The 22,042-nt window shown below is 41.8% G+C and overlaps 1 protein-coding gene across 1 annotated transcript in view; it reads right to left on the reverse strand.

Annotated features, from left to right (window-relative positions):
• TMEM45A (transmembrane protein 45A) overlaps positions 1-15,860 on the reverse strand; it is a 101,251-nt gene extending 85,391 nt beyond the window's left edge. Inside the window, exon 1 of the mRNA XM_070406080.1 lies at positions 15,637-15,860. The gene's annotated coding sequence lies outside the window, so the exon portion shown is untranslated. The remainder of the gene's footprint in view (positions 1-15,636) is intronic.
• Between the last annotated feature and the right edge of the window lie 6,182 nt (positions 15,861-22,042).

The following is a 22,042-nucleotide window of genomic DNA, read 5'->3' on the forward strand; positions in this document are numbered from 1 at the left end:
GTGTCAGACTGGACTTCAGGGTGGTGATGCTGCAGAGAAACATGCGTGGTGACCAAATTAAAACCTGTCCCATCCTCAGAGGGACATTAGATGGCCTGGGCTCAAAGCTTGGAGCTCAGTTATGGACCTCCAGAGCTCTAAGCCTATGTATAACCCCAGAGCACCCCTCCCTGGCCCAACCTTGAACTTCTGGTAGTGAAATCAAGCTCTGACTCTTCCACCTGTGTCTTTCTGACTTGCTTCCTTGAATGTTCCAGTTGGGTTTCAAAGGCTTAGCCCACTCCCGCTTACACCTGTCAGCAGATCTTGGCCTCCTTGGTTTAAGCCTACTGCTCTCTCAGACCTTTGATTCTGAGACATCTATTGGCTTCAGAATATTAGACCCACTCACGTTCCACCCATGACCCCCTACTCCTTGCTCAAATCCTTAGCATACATGATGTCCTTGGCCAACATTACTCTTAGCTGAGTTTCTCTTACCATAATCCAATGAGGAGGTTGGAATGATCAAAAATAGGAAAAGTATTTTAATAAGCCAATAATAGACATCCAAGGGGGACTGCTATCTCAAAAGCCAAGGTAAGTATCAACACAAACCCTGGTTTGGCCAACTCTGGCTTGTTATGTACAAAATGTTACACTGAAGGCCTTGTGGATTAAAAAGGGGCCACATGCTAACCTGGCAAGCTAGGGGAAGGCCTGAATGGCAAACTCAAAGACCTAATATAACCACAAAGGATGGTCTGAAATTAAAACTTTTTTAACTAAAAGCTATTTATGGCAGGTAGTCATGGCATAAGCTAAAATGTTCCCTGACAAAAGTCAATCTTTATCTTGACTAAGCCAGTCTATTGTTTTTTGCATCTAAGATAACATACCTGTGCAATATCAGGATAATGCCCCTTCTTCCAGACTCCTCAGGCACAACCAATGCACCAGGTGGAGATCATAAATCCTCTCATTGTTATTGTTATCATGTCAATTGTTGACTTCTAATTATCCTATACACACCTATATAAGATGTATGTATCTGTCATTTTACTTTTCATCCAATCCCAGAGATTTCCCCCACTTTGCTTTCTCCTACCTCCCTAATCTATCTCCAATGGATTTTACATAACACAGTTATGGCTCCTCTTTTGATTATAATGTATAAATAAGGTGCAAAACTGCCATTCTCCAGAGCATGGTCTCAGTCCGTTAAGATTTTACTTTCTGGCAATTGTAGATAGTTTGGCTCAAATAAACTCACTAAAATTCTGCAGTGGTTCTCAACCTTCCTAATGCCGTGACCCTTTAATACATTTCCTCATGTTGTCCCCAATTTCATTGTTACAAATTGAACATAATTAAAGCATAGTGATTAATCACAAAAACAATATGTAATTACATATGTGTTTTCCGATGGTCTTAGGCGACCCCTGTGAGAGGGTCATTCGACCCCCAAAGGGGCTGCGACCCACAGGTTGAGAACCACTGCTCTATAGGTTCTTACATTGACAGCCTTGACTGTTTTGACTTTTTAACAGTACAAAATGTGCATGGAAGTACATCTCCAGAACAGTCAAGAATAGTGTATTTCTATTTTAGACACAATGATCTGACTATTTTAGAGTACCAGACATTGTGAATTTTGCCTTGTTGGGCACTGGATTTTTTTTTATCACTATAAATATTCTTGAGCTGTGTTCTAGGATAAGTAAGTAACTTGGATGCAGTTTAATCCTTTTTGGTATTTTTTTTTTAATGATTTGTTAGACATGTCGGGAGCAGAGCTCAGTGTAGGCCTAATTATTCTCCACTTCTGAGGCAAGACCTTCCTAATTATGATACTGTTGTAATAATCTGGTTATTATTTAACAGGAAGGGAGTGAATAAGGAGACCAGGTAGTATGTACTAATTACACAGCTTTGCCAAAAAGCTGTATTTAACATTCTCCAAGTCTACTCCCCATTGATTGATGGAGGAAGGGACCAGACAAAGGCAATTTAGATACATGTCCAATAAAGTCTGAGTAATGTAAAAGGCTAATTGCCCATCAATCACACCTAGAAGCAGGTAACTAATAGAATTTAATCTGGCCTAAATACTGAACCACACCTGGCCACAACAAGGAATGGGAACTCTGGACATTGGCTCTGTTTCTGACTGCTGAACTCCCAGCTGCCCTCCTCCAGGACTGGCTTAAGGGGCAGGGAGTTTTGAAACCAAAGAAATGTAACTCCTTGCCAATAAAGCCTTTGTGGATGGGGGGGCCAGGGGGACGGGGAAAGGCCACATGCTAACCTGACAAGCTCAGGGAAGGCCTGCATGGCAGTCTTGCAAACTTAAAGACCTAAAGTAACCACAAAGGATGGCCTGAAATTAAAACTTTAACTATAAGCAGTTATGGTGGATAGTCATGTCCTAGGCTGGTATTTTTCCTAATGAGGTCAATTTTTACCTAAACTGAGCCTATTGTCTTTTTGTATTTACAATAACATACCCTTGAAATGTCTGAATAACTTGTAACTTTCCTTTTCTGGACCCCTTGGGACACAACCTAATATGCCTGGGCACCAGGACAGATACCACAAATTCTTTCACTGTTATCATGTTCATTGTTGACTGTTGGCTATCCTGCATGTGTCTATCATTTTATTTTTTATTCAATCCCAGCGGTCCCCCCCCCCCCCCCCGCAACCCCAGGCTTTGCTTTCTCCCACCTCTCTAACCTATCATCATTGTAACTCACCTACATCCCCTCCTTTGATTACAATGTATAAAAATAAATGGAAACCCGCCATTCTCTGGAGCATTATCCTAATCCATTGAGATACTGCTTCCTGGCAATTGTCGATAGTTTGGCTCAAATAAACTCACAAAAATTCTTTATAGGTTTGAATGTCTTTACATTAACACCTTCTTCCACAGTCCATCCTCCCATTCAAGTCTTAGAAAGTTCATTTTCTGAAAACATCACAAGAGCCTCAACTCCCGCTTGTGTCTGGGAAGTCTGGCCCTTGAATTCCTTCGGCATCAATGGTTCTACCCAATACCACATGAATTGTGAGTTTTCCAGTCTGGTTGGACAGAACAGACAATATTCTGGGCCCTCTGTGAGTGGAGGGCATTGTTTTCCACTCCTTTCCCGCTTCCTCCCTCCTTGAGCCTCCCTATCTCCCCTCCATCTCACCCCATAGTCTCCCCTCACCCCATCCCCCAACTTCCCAGTAGTCTCCTCACACACATGTGCTGACCAGTACTTTGCTGATTACTTACAAGAACATTCTGCAGACCTGTGGGCCCCTCTCCCAACACCACTCTCTCATTGCTGGTACTCTGTTCTATGAACTCAAGCGCCCCTATTTTTCCTTGGCTCTTAGCACCATCTCCTCTACTCAGGCATTCTGATTTCCACCTGGGCTGCCCTTCCTAGGTCTCAACCTGAAAACTCTCCACTCAGTAAACTGGAGTATTCCTAGAGCTCATCTCTTTTGTTTCCAGTATCTTAGAGATCATTGCTCTTCATTGCCTGCAGGCCAATGTTTCAAAAATCATTGTTTCACATATTTTATCTGATATTTTTTTATTTCAGGGAAAAGGTAAATCCAGCCCGGTTACTCCATCTTGGACACACAGAACTTCTTTAAAATTTAGTCAACATTGTACCCAATACCAATATTAAAACGACTTTACTCAAACACTTAGAAGCTGAATAGCATGTTATTAAATATTGATTGGGTTACCAATGAGATCAAAGAAGAAATTAAAAACATCCTGGAAACTAATGACAATGAAACACAACAATCCAAAACCTATGGGACACAATGAAAGCAGTCCTGAGAGGGAAGTTTATAGCTCTACAGGCCTATCTCAAAAAACAAGAAAAAATGGTAGTAAATCATCTAACTCTACATCTCAAAGAACTAGAAAGAGAGCAACAAGAAAACCCCAGAGTGAGCAGAAGGAAGGAGATAATAAAGATTAGAGCAGAAATAAATGACATAGAGACCAAAAAAATATACAGAAAATCAATGAAACCAAGAGCTGGTTCTTTGAAAGGATAAACAAGATTGACAAACCTCTAGCCAGGCTCACCAAGAAGCAAAGAGAGAGGACCCAAATAAACAAAATTAGAAATGATAGAGGCAAAATAACAACAGACCCCACAGAAATACAAATGATTGTTAAACAATACTATGGACAACTCTACTCCAACAAATTAGACAACCTGGAAGAAATGGACATATTCCTAGAAAAATACAACATTCCAAAACTCAATCAGGAAGAATCTAAAAATCTCAATAGGCCAATAACTATGGAAGAAATTGAAGCAGTCATCAAAAAGCTTCCAGCAAACAAAAGCCCAGGACCAGACGGCTTCTCAGGGGAGTTTTACCAAACTTTCAAGGAAGAACTAAAACCTATCCTCCTCAGACTACTACAAAAAATTCAAGAGGAAGGAACACTTCCAAGCTCATTCTATGAAGCCAGCATCACCCTAATAACAAAACCAGGTAAAGACAACACAATGAAAGAAAATTACAGGCCAATATCCCTCATGAACATAGATGCCAAAATCCTCAACAAAATCTTAGCAAATCGGATCCAGCAGTACATCAGAAGGATCATACACCATGACCAAGTAGGATTTATCCCAGGGATGCAAGGATGGTACAACATCTGTAAATCAATAAACGTGATACATCACATAAACAAATTGAAAGAAAAAAACCACATGGTCATATCAATTGATGCAGAAAAAGCATTCAACAAAATCCAACACCCATTTTTGATAAAAACTCTCAGCAAGGTGGGAATAGAAGGATCATACCTCAACATAATATAAGCCATATATGACAGGCCCACAGCCAACATCATACTCAATGGACAAAAACTAACACCATTTCCCCTAAGAACAGGAACAAGACAGGGATGCCCACTCTCACCACTCCTGTTCGATATAGTCCTGGAAGTATTAGCCATTGCAATTAGATAAGAAGAAGAAATAAAAGGCATCTAAATTGGAAAAGAAAAAGTAAAACTGTCCTTATTTGCAGATGACATGATATTATACATAAAAAACCCTAAGGACTCCATCAAAAAACTATTAGATTTAATAAATGAATTTGGCAATGTAGCAGGATACAAAATTAATGCCAAGAAATCTATGGCATTTCTATACACCAATAGAGAACTTACAGAAAGAGAGACTAAAAAAACAATCCCATTTACCATCGCACCAAAAAAATTAAGCTACCTAGGAATAAACTTAACTAAGGAGGTAAAAGACCTCTACTCAGAAAACTACAGGACATTGAAAAAAGAGATAGAGGAAGACATAAACAGATGGAAGAACATAGCATTTTCTTGGATTGGTAGAATCAACATCATTAAAATGTCCATACTGCCCAAAGCAATCTATAAATTCAATGCACATCCCATTAAAATACCAATGGCATATTTCACAGGCCTCGAACGAACTCTCCAAAAATTCATCTGGAATAAAAAAAAGACCCCGAATAGCTGCAGCAATCCTGAGAAAGAACAAAGTAGGTGGGATCTCAATACCAGATATCAAGCTGTATTACAAAGCCACTGTTCTCAAAACTGCCTGGTACTGGCACAAGAACAGACATATAGATCAATGGAATAGAATAGAGAGCCCAGAAATTGGTCCGAACCAATACGCTCAATTAATATTTGACAAAGGAGGCAAGAACATACAATGGAGTCAAGATAGTCTCTTCAATAAATGGTGTTGGGAAAATTGGACAGATACATGCAAGAAAATGAAACTAGACCACCAACTTACACCATACACAAAAATAAACTCAAAATGGATAAAGGACTTAAATGTATGACGGGAAACCATAAAAATACTAGAAGAATCTAAAGGCAACTAAATCTCAGACATATACCGAAGCAATTTCTTCACCGATACAGCTCCTAGGGCATTGGAAACTAAAGAGAAAATAAACAAATGGGACTACATCAAAATAAAAAGCTTCTGCACAGCAAAAGAAACCATCAACAAAACAACAAAAAAGCCCACTGTATGGGAGAACATATTTGCCAATGTTATCACCGATAAGGGCTTAATCTCCAACATTTATAGGGAATTCATACAACTTAAAAGGAAGATAAACATTCCAATAAAAAAATGGGCAAAGGACCTAAATAGACACTTTTCAAAAGAGGACATTCAGAAAGCCAAGAGACATATGAAAACATGCTGCATAAGCAGGTCGGTGTGTACAAAGATACCACTACCTCTGCTGACCTGCACTAGACTCAAATACTTACCAACCCTCTGAAAAGTGGCAACCAACAACAGTTGCTTCACCCCTGAGGTGAATGTACATGGGACATAAATGCTAAGACTTCAGACACTAGAGTGAAGTTACTCTGTGTTTAAATCCTGACTTCACCACTGTGTGACCTTGGACAAGTTACTTAACCTCTCTAGGTCTCAGTTACCTCATCTATATTGTGGGGAAAATGTTAGCCTGCCTCTACCGCATGAAGTGTCCATGAAAATGAAATGCAAAGAACCCTGAGAAGAGGCTGACACCTGACCGTTGTTCCTGTATCTTTCTGTGAAGAATGAGCTTTAAGGCATGATCATGGTAACACAGCCCCACACCTCCGTGGAGCACACTACAGTTTACAAAGCCCCCACATACATTACTTCATTAATCCTCTCTTAGAAGTAGGAATTTTCTGATGAGGAAAATGTCTATTAGGAGGATCCCAAATTTGTCCCAGGAGGATGAGATTTTGATTCATCTGTCTGCTCTGTGCATTGGAAATTAGCTGTCCAAGAAGTCATAGAAGCAGTAAGGAGAAAAAACAAGATCACCCTGCTCTTCCACAGTCTGTCCTTATGCCCTTAGTACACACAGACTGAGGGCTGAGCGGAAGGAGGAAGATCAATGCCGTTGATGGAGAAACTGGGTGCCAGTTCACCTGAGTATGTGCTTAAAGGTACGGGGCTTCTAGAGCTCAGACCCAGTTCCCCCCATTCTTCCACGACACAACCTTTTTTCCTCCCCCTTGTTACCCTCTCATCTTCTGGCATTTATCTCCAAGTGTCAGCTGTGTTATGATTTTTGCTGTAAGCAATTTTTTATGATTTTTTTCTTCTTCACTGACATTTTTAGTATTACTGAATTTTCATTATTTAGTAGATATGCAGGCTCCTAAACTATCCTAAATGTGCTTCTTAATACTATATATCTCTCTATTTTGCCTTTTTCTCTCTTTCTTTTTCTTTAAGTATATATTTTATTGATTTCAAAGAGGAAGAGAGAGGGAGAAATAGAAACATCAAGGATGAGAGAGAATCATTGACCAGCTGCCTCCTGCACGCCCCCTTCTAGGGATCAAGCCCGTAACCTAGGCATGTGCCCTGACCTTGAATCGAACCAGTGGCCTCCTGGTTCATAGGTCGATGCTCAACCACTGAGAGGCCGGGCTCCTCTCTTTCTTTAACAATTTTCCATACCATTAGTCTGAATTATGCCTGGCTTGCAGGAAGAGGGCAAGCAAGAATCAAATAATTGGCCCGCCAGCATGGCTCTAGACAACAAGGAAGAAAGGAGGCAGTTGCCTCCAGACCTTTTGCCACTCTAGGAGAGTTGATGGCACCAGCGAGGCCCAAGCTGGTCAGAGTGGTGGCAGGTACATGAAAAAGGATTCATCTTCCAAGGTTTCACTGTGGCAGCTGAGTGTCAGAGTCCTCCTGGGAGCTCTGGAAGCCAGAGAAGAATGGTAACAGTCAGATGGCTCACAGGGAGATGCCAACAGTCCATAGAGAGGGAACAGTGCAAACAAGCCTGGCTTGAGGATCTGAGCCCAATGCTACTGGTACTTTAAGTGACTTGGTCTTCTGTAGAAAAAGAACATGCTTCCATTTGAGCTCCACTGTCTGTTCTCCTTGACAAAATATGCTCACAAAGATCTGCCTGTTTCCACTGACAAGTTGTGGTATGCATATTACACATGTATATGTGTATGTATTTGTATGTGCATAGATATTGTCAAATTTTAAAAAGCAAAGGCAGAACAGTGAGTATAATATGGTTCATTTATATTTTAAAATTATGTTTATGTTTAGATCTATACCTGTGAGTGACCTCTTAGAGAAGGTGTAGAAGAATATAGGCCAAACTATTAACAAAGGTTACCTCTGGGGAGAGTAGTGGGATGGAAGAAAGCAGGTAAATAAAGGGGAAACCATTACCTTTGACTCTATATACTTTGTTTCAATTTTTTAAACAAACATAAATTATTACTTTTTCAATTCTAAAAGCCAAAGGAAGATAAAAAGGGGGAAGGAAGGAAAGAAGGAAGGAAGGAAGGAAGGAAGGAAGGAAGGAAGGAAGGAAGGAAGGAAGGAAAGAAGGAAAGCTATCAACAATTAATGCCCTTTCAACACAGAAATAATCTTTCTTCCTTGGAAACATGAAAAGTTACAAAAAGTAGAAATTTTGAGTAATTCTATGAGGAAAAAATTAGCACTTTAGACATAATTTTTTTAATACTATTTTTTTTTATTTATTTTATTGATTTTTTACAGAGAAGAAAGGAGAGGGAGAGAGAGTTAGAAACATCAATGAGAGAGATCGATCAGCTGCCTCCTGCACACCCCCCACTGGGGATGTGCCCGCAACCAGGGTACATGCCCTTGACCGGAATCGAACCCGGGACCCTTGAGTCCACAGGCTGATGCTCTATCCACTGAGCCAAACCGGTTCGGCAAGACATAATTTTTTTAAATGTCAAGAATGAATCAATGTTTTTATACTATGGCTATACCTATGCTAATGGTGTTTATAAAGATGAACATTATAATGATTGATAAGTGAATGGCTTAGATATCCACACGCAAAAGAATAAAATTGGACCCTTATCTCCATCATATTCAAAAATTAACTCAAAATATATAAAAAATCTAAATGTCAGAACTGAAACTAAAAGCTCTTAGAAGAAAATCTTCATGATATTTGATTTGGCAAAGATTTCTTAAATGTGTAACACCAAAATATAAGCAACAAAAGAAAAAATAAATTGGATGGCATCAAAATAAAAACCTTTGAGCATCAAAAAACACAATCAACAGACTGAAAAGGCAACCCAGGTAATGGAAGAAAATATCTACAAATCATATACCTAGTAAGTAGTTAATATTGAGAATATATAAATAGCTCCTACAACTCCATAACTAAAACCAAAAACAAAATAAACAACCTGACTTAAGAATGAGCAAAGAACTCGAGTAGACATTGCCCCAAAGAAGATATGCAAGAGATGCTCAAGGTCACTAATCATTAGGGAAATGCAAATCACAACCACAATGAGATATCACTTCACACTCATAAGGATAGCAATTATTTAAAACACACACACACACAGAATAAGTGTTGGCAAGGATATGGAAAAATTGGAACCCTTGTGCATTGCTGGAGGGAATGTAAACTGATGCAGCTGCTATGGCGGTTCTTCAAAAAATAAAAAAATTGAATTACTTTGTGATCCTGAACTCTGCTTCTGGGTCTATATCCAAAAGAAGTGAGAGCAGGAATTCCAACAGACATTTGTACACGAGTGTTCGCAGCAGCATTATTCACAATAGCCAAAAGATAACGCATTAGTCAGGGTTCTCCAGAGAACCATAGGATGGATGGATGGATGGATGGATGGATGGATGGATGATAGATAGATAGATGATAGATAGATAGATAGATAGATAGATAGATAGATAGATAGATAGAGACTGATTTTATGAATTAGCTCACGTGACTGTAAGAATCTGGCAAGTTCAAAATCTTCATGGAAAGCCAGCTGGCGGGAAACCCAGGGAAGAGCTCGTGCTGCAGTCCAAGTCCCAAGGCAGTCTGCTGGCAGAATTCCCTCTTCAAGAGCGATCAGTCTTTTTCTATTAAGGCTTTCAAATAATTGGATGAGGCCCACCCACAGTATGGAGAGTAATTTGCTTTACTCAAAGTCTAGTAATCTAAATTTTAATCTCATCAAAAAAAAAAATACCGTCACAGAAATATTTAGAATATTTGACCAAATGTCTAGGTACCGTGGCCTAGCCAAACTGACACAAAGAATTAACCATCACAGATGGAAACAACCCAACTGTCCATCAGCAGATTAAAGGACAAATAAAATGTGGTATATGCATACAATAGGATATCATTTGGCCTTAAAAAGTACAGTCAAGCGCTACCTAATGACGTTTCTGTCAACGAGGAACTGCATGTATGACAGTGGTCCCAGAAGGATTAAGTGGGTTATAAACAAAAAGCTTATTTGTGATGTTGAAAGAAAAGGCTAGACCCAACTAAGCTGTTGAGCTTACTGCTAGCACTGGGTGGTTTAAATAGATGAGGAGGCTCAGCATGTAGTCTGTCTGCCCTGTGCCCCACTGGAGGCTGTGGCCTAGAGTTGGTGAGGGAGCAAGAGGAGAAGGCTAACAAACTCACTTCCCTTCCTCAGTTTCTCATCCCTCTCTCCTTCCAGGCCTGTTCTCTCCCTCCTTCTCTCGGTTTCTCTCCTCCCCCTTTCCCTTTATTATCTCTTGTCTCAAGCTTTATTTTTCTGGTCCTCTTCTGATCTCTGATCTCACTTTCCTCCCCTTCTCTTCCTTCTCTCTCACATCCTCCATCCCTCCTTTTGAGCTCTACTCCCCCTCAGAGGGACCTCCCTCCACCGCCTTCCTCCTGCCCTCCCCGCATCGGCATGCTCACACACACTTTATCTTTTGCAGCGTATTTTGTACCATACCTTGTCTCCATGTAGATACACGAATACTTATCTTTGTGTTACAGTTGCCTATAGTATTGAGTACAGTAGCATGCTGTACAGACTTGCAGCCTAAGAGCAATAGGCTACACCATACAGCCTAGGTGAGCAGTAGGCTACCATCCAGGTTTGTGTAGGTGCACTCTGTGATGTTTGCACAAGGACGGAATTGCCTAAGGATGCATTTCTCGAAATGTATCCCCATCATGAAGCAACACATGACTAATGAAATTCTGGCATACAATACAATATAGATGAATCTTGAAAACATTATGCTAAGTGAAATGAGCATTGTAAAGGGGCAAATATTGTATAACTCCAGTTATATGAGGGACCTCGAGTAGTCAAATTCATAGAGATAGAAAGTAGGATGGTGATTATCAGAGGCTGACAGCAAGGGTAATAGACGGTTATTTAATGGGCATGGAATTTCAGTTTGATGAAAAAGTTATGAAGATGGAAAGTGGTGATGGTTGCACAACAATATGAATGTACTTAATACCACTGAACTATACAATTAGATATTGTTAAAATGGCAAATGTTATGTCATATTTTACCACAATTTTAAAAAATGAAGTGCTTACATGTACTAGTATAGGCTTTACTAAGATTAAGACACTACGCTAAATGAGTTAAATTGATTTTCTCATTTAATGCCTATTGATAACCCCATTTTGCAGATAAGAAAGCCTCCTAGAAAAAGTGACTTGCTCCAAGTGCACTGCACTAGTAAGAAGCAGATCTGGGATTGGAACCCTCACAGTCTGACTCCAGTCTAGGTGCTTAGTCAGTGTGTTATAATAAAAGAGTGACTACATTAAGGGAATGAGATAAAAAGCAAATTACAATACTTTTCAACCCAAAATGATGTGAAATCCAGACTGGGTATGATTAGTAACAGGACACCTAAAATTGCCCTATATTGACTTTCATCATGAAGTTCTTATTCCAAAACCACAGCATCTCCAGAAATCAGACAAGAAGCCAGAATGCCCAAGAAATTGGGATAGAATATGTACCTGGAATTGCCCCATTTTTCCATAAGCCTTGGAACATTTCATAGTTTCCCTATTTTAAAAAAATAAAAATACTGCAGTCCCATTTATATTTTAAAATTATATTTATGTTTAGGTCTATACCTGTGAGTGGACACTTAGAGAAGGACTGGAAGGATACTGACCAAACTATTAACAAAGGTTACCTCTGGAGAGAATGGTGGAATGGGAAGAACGCAAGTAAATAAAGGGGAAACCATTACTTTTGACTTTTATACACTGTTTTGGTTTTTCAAAGAAGATAATCATCCAACTGACCTCTATTCAATGTGTAAGTCCAGGACTATGGTGGTTCTGTAGAAACAAGTTGGAAAAACGGAGTAACAAACAATGAGCTCCGAGTAATAAACAAATAAAACGCCTCCTGTCCCCATGTGCAGCACATCCCACAAGCAAGACTCGTGATGGTATTCTGGCCCCTCCAGGGAAATTTTACCAACGTGATTCTCCGAATGTTTCCTGCTCCTTCAATGATCCTTCTTCCATGGACTTCTTGACTACCACCCCCACAAAGAGCAGCCCCACTGTGGTTAAGGCTTGGGCTGTGCCCAAAACACTCATCAGAAAGGATATGTGCACCCCTATGTTCATAGCATGCAATTTGCCACAGCTAAGATTTGGACACAGCCTAAGTGCCCATCAACAGATGAGTGGACAAAAATACTGTGGTGCATCTACACAATGGAATACTACATGGCAATATAAAAGAAAGAACTCTTACCATTTGCAACAGCATGGATGGATCTGGAGAGTATTATGCTGAGTGAAATAAGCCAGTCAGAGAAAAATAAATATCACATGATCTCACTCATATGTGGAATCTAATGAACCAAATAAACTAGTGACCAAAAATAGACCCAGAGACATAGAAGCATGAAGAGACTGTTGAACCTCAGAGGGGAGGGTGGGTGGAAAGAGATCACCCAACGAACTTGTATGCATATATGTATAACCCGTGGACACAGACAATGCGGTGGTGAGGGCCTGGGGAGTCGGCGGGGGGGGGGGGGGGGGGGGGCGGGCGGGGAGGCGGGAGCGGGCTGCAAGAGGTAAATGGGGGGAAAAGAAGGACCTATGTAATACTTTGAACAATAAAGATTTTTTTTAAAGGCTTGTGCTGTGGTGTTACACTGAGTCTGCATTTGCCATTTGTTCACTGTGTGACTTTGGGCAAGTGTCTTAATCTGCCTGTGCCTCTGTCTTCTCAGCTAATAAATACCAACCCTCACAGGGTTCTTGAGAGGCTTACATAAACTGAGACAAGTAAAGCATTTAGAATAATACCTGTCATGTATTAGTGGTGAGAAAATGTTAGCCATGGATGCATCAAATAGCCATCTGCAAACAACAGACTGTCCCCGGGATGGTGGGGGAGAAGAATGAAAGAGCATCCAAGGGAGAAGGGAACTTAGAGGTCATATTGCTGATGATGGCCCAGAGAGGACCATAATGGCTCAATGTCATGCTTGGGGTCACACAGGTGGTCAGCAGCAGCACCAGGGCCAGACTCGGGTTCACTCTGACATAAGCTCTGGAGGAAGAGAAAGCAAGAGATCTCCAAACTGACTCTCTACCTAGGTGCATATTACAAGTCTCAGCTACTTCAATAATTGTACATTATAAAAGGATGCATATTAACATGTGACTAGACAATCCTGTCAGTGGGTGGAGAAAGAGCTATTCTGCACACAGTGTATGGGGGGGGGGGGGGGGGAGGGAGAGGTGCAACAATAATCCATGTCAAAGACTTTAGAGCATGCCCTGTTTCTGAGAAGTCGCCCTTGTAATAGCCCAGGAGGCCAGACCACTTCAGCAGAGCTCCAAGACAGCCACTACAGAGGGAATCCAAAAAGTGGGGTCCAGACTCACTGATCCATCCTACCCCATTGCCTGCAGGCCCTGAAGGCAGGTCACAGAAGCAACAGAGCAGACAGGGAGGGTATGCTGGGCAAAAGGTAGAGACCAGACTCCAGAGATGGGTCATTCCAGAAATACTTCCACTTTTGCCAGTGCAGCTTGCCATCCCCCACCAATCTACCTCCCACGCCTCTCCTTCCCCAGCAGGCTCTCCATGCCATCCTCCACCTCTCCCACCTTTCCAACCTTTCCGCTCACTAACCCCTCAGATTGTCCTGCGTTTCAATTCAGTCTCCATATAGAGCCACATCTTCCAGCCTCAGTGCTTTGCCCAGACTTTCTCTTCCTCCTAAAATGCCTGCCCCCTGCTCTTGTTCTATGATCTGTTTCCTCTCCATTAAAACTGTTGGGCAAAATTTTCCCCCAGAAATGCCAACCTTTCCATGAATGCCATCCTATAATAAGAAGTCATCTTTCCATCCTCTGCACTCCCAGACCTTTCTAGATCTTTCTAAAGCACTTGATAAATTCTACCTCACTCCCCTCTCGACTCTCCTGTACAGCCTTCTACAGTGCATTGCTAACAAGTGGTCAGCATACTAGTTGCTAGCACAGAGGTCAGAATGGTGGCTGGGAAAACTGGTGTGCAGCAGGGGGAGCTGGGAAGGAAGGCAATAAAGAGTCACTACAACAGCAAAGACTACGTGCCAGAACTGTTCTAAGTATTTAACATATCTTAACTCAGTCCTCAAGACAACCTCATGAAGTAAGCACTACTGTCTCCACATTACAGAGGCAGAAACTACGGCACAAAGGGGCTGGCTAACTTGCCCAAGATCCACCAGTGGGGTTGTGGATTGAACCAAGCCAGCTGTCTCTTTATATTGTTTCTCCGCAACACTGTTCCTTCTAACCCTGCATCCCTGAAAACCACTTCAACTGTTCCACCCAGTGTATGCATTGCCCTTTTGAATCAAAAACATGCTCTGCAGCTTGCAATTATGACACCAAATTCCCACCTACTGTTTTTTTAAGCCAGAAATTAAAGATCAATTCTGGTCAGATCTGCCATGATAGTAAATAATGTATGACAAGGTCTCAAATCTGAAACATTGTTTAAACAGAGAGAATTATAGCTGTTTCTTATGGAATGGACCTCAGCCACTTACCTAGCTCAATATTTGCCATCATTTCCATCCTGAAATATATACCAGAACAGTCTGCAAGCATACACATCTAGTGATCATTCTGCATATTATTTTGATAGACTTAAAGGATTAATATACAATTATAGCACAAGGTTACTGATAAACACAGTTGTCTGTCATATGTTTAAGATTTTTTTTGACAATCATAAAGGAATTTGGGCCTCCCACTATGGATAGGAGAATATAGAAAAGACACATTTCAGTTACAATTACATTCAAATGTAAGTGAAATAGCAATTACCTGTATAATTGATGTTTTAAATAATCTAATATTAAACATCCCGTTCATGAAGCAAAAGTTTTGTTAATCTGAATAAGCCAGGTAATTTTCTCAATCTTCTATCAAGACAGTCAGAGAGAGGAGGATGTATAAAGAATTCGGCTTTACAAATGTATAGTCTGTTTTCACAGAAAGCAAGTAGAAAAATAAATTTATCAGTAGGTTCAGCTTTTGAAGTTAGGAGAGATTTACAACAGGGTACCAATTTAATGTTTGTTCCCAGGAAATTTAAAAATAGCGTACAGATGACCAAAAAGTTAAATTAAATAAAAATCTCAGCAAAGTAGAAGAAAAGGAAGCCAAGGCTCTGAGCCGTTTGTAGCAGCGAGCAGTATTTTTCCTTTCCCTGATGAAGAGACTAGTGAGAACAGCAGAAAGCCTCAGAATAGAGATCACAGCGGGAGAAACAAGACACCCAGCACGTCTCCAAAACTTACCCAACTCGGTCTGTTTACTCAACACTTTATTTTTTCCACTTTGCCAGTTTAAGTCAGACAGCGGCTCGGCTTTTGTTGTTGTTCTTTCTGTTCTTTTGATCTCAGAGCCCCATGAAAATGAACCTATGTGTTGGATGGGATCTGGCCCCGTCTCGCATTAGAGGGGGGAAAGTTTTACACTTGGATCCTTGGTTGCTTCTTTGGGAAAATGAATAAATAATAAGTGGCCAGAAGGAGAGGACGTGGGAGACGTGCTCAGCTGACGTTGGGCCCCCGCAAAGGGGCTGCCCAGTTCCTCAGCGCAGCTGTCCAGATGTGCCTCATCTGGTTCCCTCGCCCCGCACGAATCTCAGCCGCCGCGGCTACCCGAAGCTCCAGCTCATTGGTGGCCGCGGTTCCTCACCTGTCGCCTATTGGCCGGTCCGCCCGCCATTCCGGCCGGCCTGGGGCCCGCCTCCGCCCGCCGGGCCAGCTCGTTCCATCCTCTTAAGGAACCTGGAAGTGCTGCGCGCGCGCTGATGTGGCACTCGGCGGGGCAAGCGAGCCCGAGAGGGGCCCGGGGCCGAGGTGTGGCTCCTCCGCACGCAGGCCCCTGTTATGCCCATTCTTTTAGGCAGTTAGACTGGTTTACACAGGATGATTTCAATCTATTCTTGGGATGAAATTAAGGCGCGCCCCGCGCTCGCTTGAGTCCCCTGCATTTCCAAGTGCATGGGACTGGGGCTCCCCATGCCCACACTCCCAAAGGGCGGTCAGGCCAGGTCAGAACTTCATTCTCTCCTCTTTCTACAGGGAGCAAATTATAAAATCCAAGAGCCTGTCCCTTGAGGATAGTGTTCTTTTTGTTGGCGGAAAAGCCCTAATGAACCCTTTGAAGTCCTTATTAATTAACCAGGAGGTGGTTGTTATCTGTGGAGAGAAGGCCAGGGTTGGCTTGGTGTTTTTGTTGTTGGATGGTGGAAATAAAAAATGTTGCTTGGTGCTATGAGAAATTAGACAGGACTCTCCCCTAACAATGCTTTGATCCTGGGGAAATCGTGGAAGGGTTAACTGGTTGGTTGGTTGGTTGGTTGATTGGTGGGGGTTGGGAGAGGTTGAGATTTGCAAATCCATTGCCATTATAACTTAAAGATGTTGACGGAAATGTGACCTCATTGAAATATTAAGATGGCAAGAGCCACTCTTATTGGGCCACACACATTAAAAGGTGCCAGCTTGACCCACATTATCATATTTAGTTCTTTAACGACCACCTTATAAGTAAATATTATAATTATCTTCATTTTCAGATAAAGGCTACCAAGATGCAGAGAAGCCTATCTCAGCATATTACCAAAGTCTCCAATAGATGGTTGCAGCACTGTACCGTGGATGCATAAACTTATATGCCATTTGCCAGGAGTGGGTGGGTCAGAATTTCCTGAGTGCCTCTACCTTCTTATGCCCAAAGCTTTCACCACATAGATGATGTCCTCTTGGTTGGTATATTTGTTACCTATTGCTATCTATCTAACAGATCACCACAAATTTATTATTGCACAGTTTCTGAGGGTCAGGAGTCCAGGCGTGGCTTAACTGGACTCTGCTCAGGGTCTCACAAGGCTACAATGAAGGTGTTGTCCAGGCTGCATTCTCATCTGGAGGCTTGACTGGGGAAGAATCTGCTTCCAAGCTCTCTCAGGTTGCTGTCTCGATTCATTTCTTTGCAGCTATAGGGCCGAGTCCCCAGGTTCTTTCTGGATGTCAGCTAGCAGCTGCCCTTACCCCCTGGAGTTTACTCTTAGCTCTTGCACTTCCTAAAAGCCAGGCGGTAGAGATCATGGGGGGCTACCTTAGTGTATGTTTGCCACAGTGGGCTAGTCAGACACTTCAGTCTGGATCACCCTGTTTGCAATGTTATCACATCTCCACAAGCTCTCCGAAAATTCAGGGCCCTGCTTGACAAGTAAACTGAGAAACCATGAGTGGATTCACAACACTCAATCCCTCTGGCAGCCAAGAAAACTCACAAAGAAGGGTTGGCCCTTGAAATCAATCAAAAGTTTGACTTACTGAAGCATTTGTATTCTGACAAGAATGCACCTTTTATCACAAAATCTACTCAATACTGGAATGGTAGTCAAGGTATATGACCAATCTTCCATGATCAATCTACTAAAAAAAGATTTCTGGGGATTCCAGCCTGCAAGAAGGTAGAGTTTACATAATTTTCCCTATTTCTCCTGTTAGTCAACTAAAGAGCCTAACTATACACACACACACACACACACAGACACACACACACACACAAACATAAGAAGAGGAAGATGACACACCGGCTAGGAATCTAGGGACCCAAAGAATAACATAATGGTGAGTTCTCCAGGTTTTCTTTTTGTTTCATTAACCCAAACTTGGAGCCCAACAAAAGCTTATTCTCTCTAGCCAAAGGGCCAGGAAAGGGGAGCCTAAAACAATAATAACAACAACTTTAGATAGTAAAGGCTCTACTCCAGCCAAACACCACAGAAAAAACTGTGGCTCAGCCCACATCCACACAGCAAAGGCCAAGTGGAGAGTCTAGACTTCCACCCTCACAAGGCTATAACAAAGTAAAAACAAAGAGCTAGGTTTTGAAAAAATCAATATAATTGGAAAACCACTAGCATGATTGACAAAGAAATAAAGAGAGAAGACACAAATTACCAATGTCAAGAATTAAACAGACCTTGCAGGAGTCAAAAAGAAAATAAGAAAACAACTCAACACACACATATATAACTTAACTGAAATGGACCAATTCCTTGAAAAACACAAATTACTACAATTCAATGTGAAATCAATATTTTCAATATCCCTATAACTCTTAGGGAAATTTAATTCATTCTTTAAATACTCCCATACTTTCCAAAATATAAAAAGAACTTGTAAAACTCAACACCAAGAAGATAAACAACCCAATTAAAAACTGGGCAAAGGATCTGAATAGACACTTCTCCAAAGAGGACATATAGATAAACAATACACATATGAAAAATCACCAGAGAGATGCAAATTAAAACTACAATGAGGTGTCACCTGTCAGAATGGCTATCATCAATAAAGCAATAAACAACAAGTGCTGGCAAGGATGTGGAGAAAAGGGAACCCTCGAGTATTGCTGGTGGAAATGCAGATTAGTGTAGCCACTGTGGAAAACAGTATGGCATTTCCTCAAAAAAATTAAAAATGGAGCTACCTTTTGACACAGCAATTCTACTTCTGGGAATATATCTTAAGAGTCCTGAAACATAATTCAAAAGAATATATATAATATAAAAGCCTAAGCAACCGAATGACCGAACAACCAGTCAACCAATCACTAGGACACACACTGACCACCAGGGGGCAGACACTCAATGCAGGAGCTTCCCCCTAGTGGTCAGTGTGCTCCCACAGCGGGAGCGCTGCTCAGCTGACCAACCCATCTGGTGGCCCAACAGCCCAGCGGCAGCCACTCATTCCCTCAGTAGTCCTGCAGGTCCAATCTCTGGAGAATGGACCAGGCACCAATGGACCAGCACCGCTGGCAAGATCCTGACAGCACTGCCGGCCTCCTGGAAGTCGGCCTTGGGCAACTAGGGCGCTTCCCCTCCCTAGACGCCCTGCAAAGAAGAAAGGATATAAAAGTGGCCACCAGGTGGCTCCCAACAAGCAGGGCGAACGTCAGCAGGACAGATGCAATCCCGGGCTGGCAAGGGTGTCCCACCACTGCCCAGCGGGCCGGCCCCATTCCATCCCCTTCGGGACCCCACCCGTGCACAAATTTGTGCACCGGGCCTCTATATATATATGTTCATTGCAGCATTATTTACAATAGCCACAATCTGGAAACAGCCCAAATGCCCATCAGTAGATAGTGGATAACAAAGTGGATACACAATGGAATACTACTTGGCTGTAAAAAGAGAAGACAATATTACTTTTTGCAATTGCATGGATGGACCTGGAGAGTATTATGCTAAGTGAAATAAGCCAATCAGAGAAAGAAAAATACCATATGATCTCACTTATATGTGGAATCTAATGAACATCATAAACTGACAAACAAAATAGATCCAGAGACATGGAGGCATGGGACATACTGACAGATCTCAGAGGAAAGAAGGGTAGGAGGGCTGGGGAAAAAAAAAGAGATAAAGGGGCCCTGACCGATTTAGCTCAGTGGATAGAGCATCGGCCTGAGGACTGAAAGGTCCCAGGTTCGATTCCGGTCAAGGGCATGTACCTTTTGTTGCGGGCACATCCCCAGTAGGAGGTGTGCAAGAGGCAGCTGATCGATGTTTCTCTCTCATCGATGTTTCTAACTCTCTATCCCTCTCCCTTCCTCTCTGTAAAAAATCAATAAAATATATTTTTTTTAAAAAAAGACGTAAAGGGATTAAGCAATCTATATATATAAAATATGCTAAGCATCCCTCCTACCATCCAATCAGTCGCTATGACACACACTGACCACCAGGGGCAGACGCTCAATGCAGGAGCTGCCATGATGTGCACTGGCCATTTACAAAGAAACGGCACTACAGACCTGGTGCCAACAAAGCAACACTCGGCTTCTCCCAAGTGGGACACAGGCCCCGCCACCACCCAGAGTGACACCCCACCAATTGCAGCGAACGCTGTCAAGACCCCATGGCGCAAAATGCGGCCCACAGCCCAGCCCAGGCAAGAAACAGTCGCTGTGGGCATCGAGTAATGACATCATGTAGCAATGCCTGGCTTCCTCTCCCTAGTGACTAGCCTCATTGGAGTTTCTTCAGCCCAGGAACATGGCTTGCTTTATAGCCCGGTGCAAACATTTCACACTATAACCAAATGTCTGTGACATGTGTTCCCGTGCCTCGTCTCATTTGATCCTCACGGAAGTCCTGGGGTAGGTAGATAGGAGACTCGGTGGAATCCTATTTTCTTTTCATTAGCTGGAAAACAGAGATTTAGAAAGTTTAGAAACTTGACCCAACTGAAAAGAAGTAAGAAATGGTGGGCCTTGAAAAAGACTTCAGGTTTTCTCACTGCACAGAATATAGTCAAACACTGCTGCAGTTAAATATTTTACCCTTTGTTCTCCCTGCGTGATCTACAATAATAATGTGCTTTGTGTTGATATTTACTGCTGTGTTGCTGACAATTACCTGAAAAAGAAGTTGGGGTGCTTCAGTGGGCTGGAAAAAGTTTAGATAAATCAAAAGGCAGATCCACTTAAGCAAGTTTATTCTATATATATACTAGAGGCCCAATGCACAAAATTTGTGCAAGAGTAGGCCTTCCTTCCCCCAGCTGCCGGTACTGGCTTCCCTCTGGCACATGGGACCCAGGCTTCCCTCCAGCACCCCAGACCCAGGCTTTCCTCACAGCCCCAGCTTCATCTGCCCCCGGTGGTCAGTGAGCATCATAGCTACTGGTCGAACGGTTGCTTAGGCTTTTATATATGTAGATAATTGCCATGCACCATTGTACGGGTTTCAGGTGTACAGCACAAAGGTTTCACTTACATATATTGTGAAGTGATTACACAATAAGTTTAGTTAACATCCATCATCTCAGATAGACACAATAAAAATAAATTTTAAAAATAGAGAGAAAATGTGTTTTTTTTTTCCTTGTAAGGAGAACTCAGGATTTGCTCTCTTAATAGTTTTTATGTATATCACACATGAGTGGTAACTATCATCATCATGTGCACATCACATCCCTAGTACTTTTTATCAGATGATCTTTAAAAGTCCTGTGATCTGTCTCTCTCATTCCCCCTCCTTACCATGTTTTGTTTTGTGTGTGTTTTTTATTTGCTCCTGCACTTCCCGGAAATGGTGACTTGTCATTGTCTTACTATGTTTGCAAATTGAGGGTGAGAAGTAAAGCCACTTGTTTATAAAAACATAGTAAGCAGCCTTTAAACACACGAACTAATCACAGGTGGTAGATGTATTTCAGAGATGAGAAAAGAGATTCCTGGGAAAGTCCTTGGTTGGCTCCTTACTCATGTTAAAATGGTTCATGACCAGTATATTATCACTACCCCTTAATTAATGGCTAACCAGTGCCCATCCCAAATGGAAAATCTAAACAAATAGACACAATAGTTATTATAAAGTTTTCATTGGTTTGTACTTATCCCTCCACCAAAGCACTGGAAGGCAATTTACACAATAGCAGTGAAAACATGAGCTCTGAAGACAGATGTGTTGTGCACAGAAGCCTGAGGGGGGAGAACAAAGAGAGGAGGTCAGAAGAGTGTGAAACAATGTCTTCTTTAAAGTTTGAAAACCAGTTAGATGGGTGTTTGATGTCGTGCTAAAAGGTTTTGATTTAATTCTGTAAATGACAGGAAACCTGCCAAAGTCTTCAAGCTAGACAGTGACACAGTGTTTTTTTTAACAAGTTA

The sequence above is a fragment of the Myotis yumanensis genome, unplaced genomic scaffold (genome assembly GCF_028538775.1).
Source record: "Myotis yumanensis isolate MYYU_CA2020_CCGP unplaced genomic scaffold, mMyoYum1.0.hap1 SCAF_2, whole genome shotgun sequence".
NCBI classification, from domain to species: Eukaryota; Metazoa; Chordata; class Mammalia; order Chiroptera; family Vespertilionidae; genus Myotis; species Myotis yumanensis.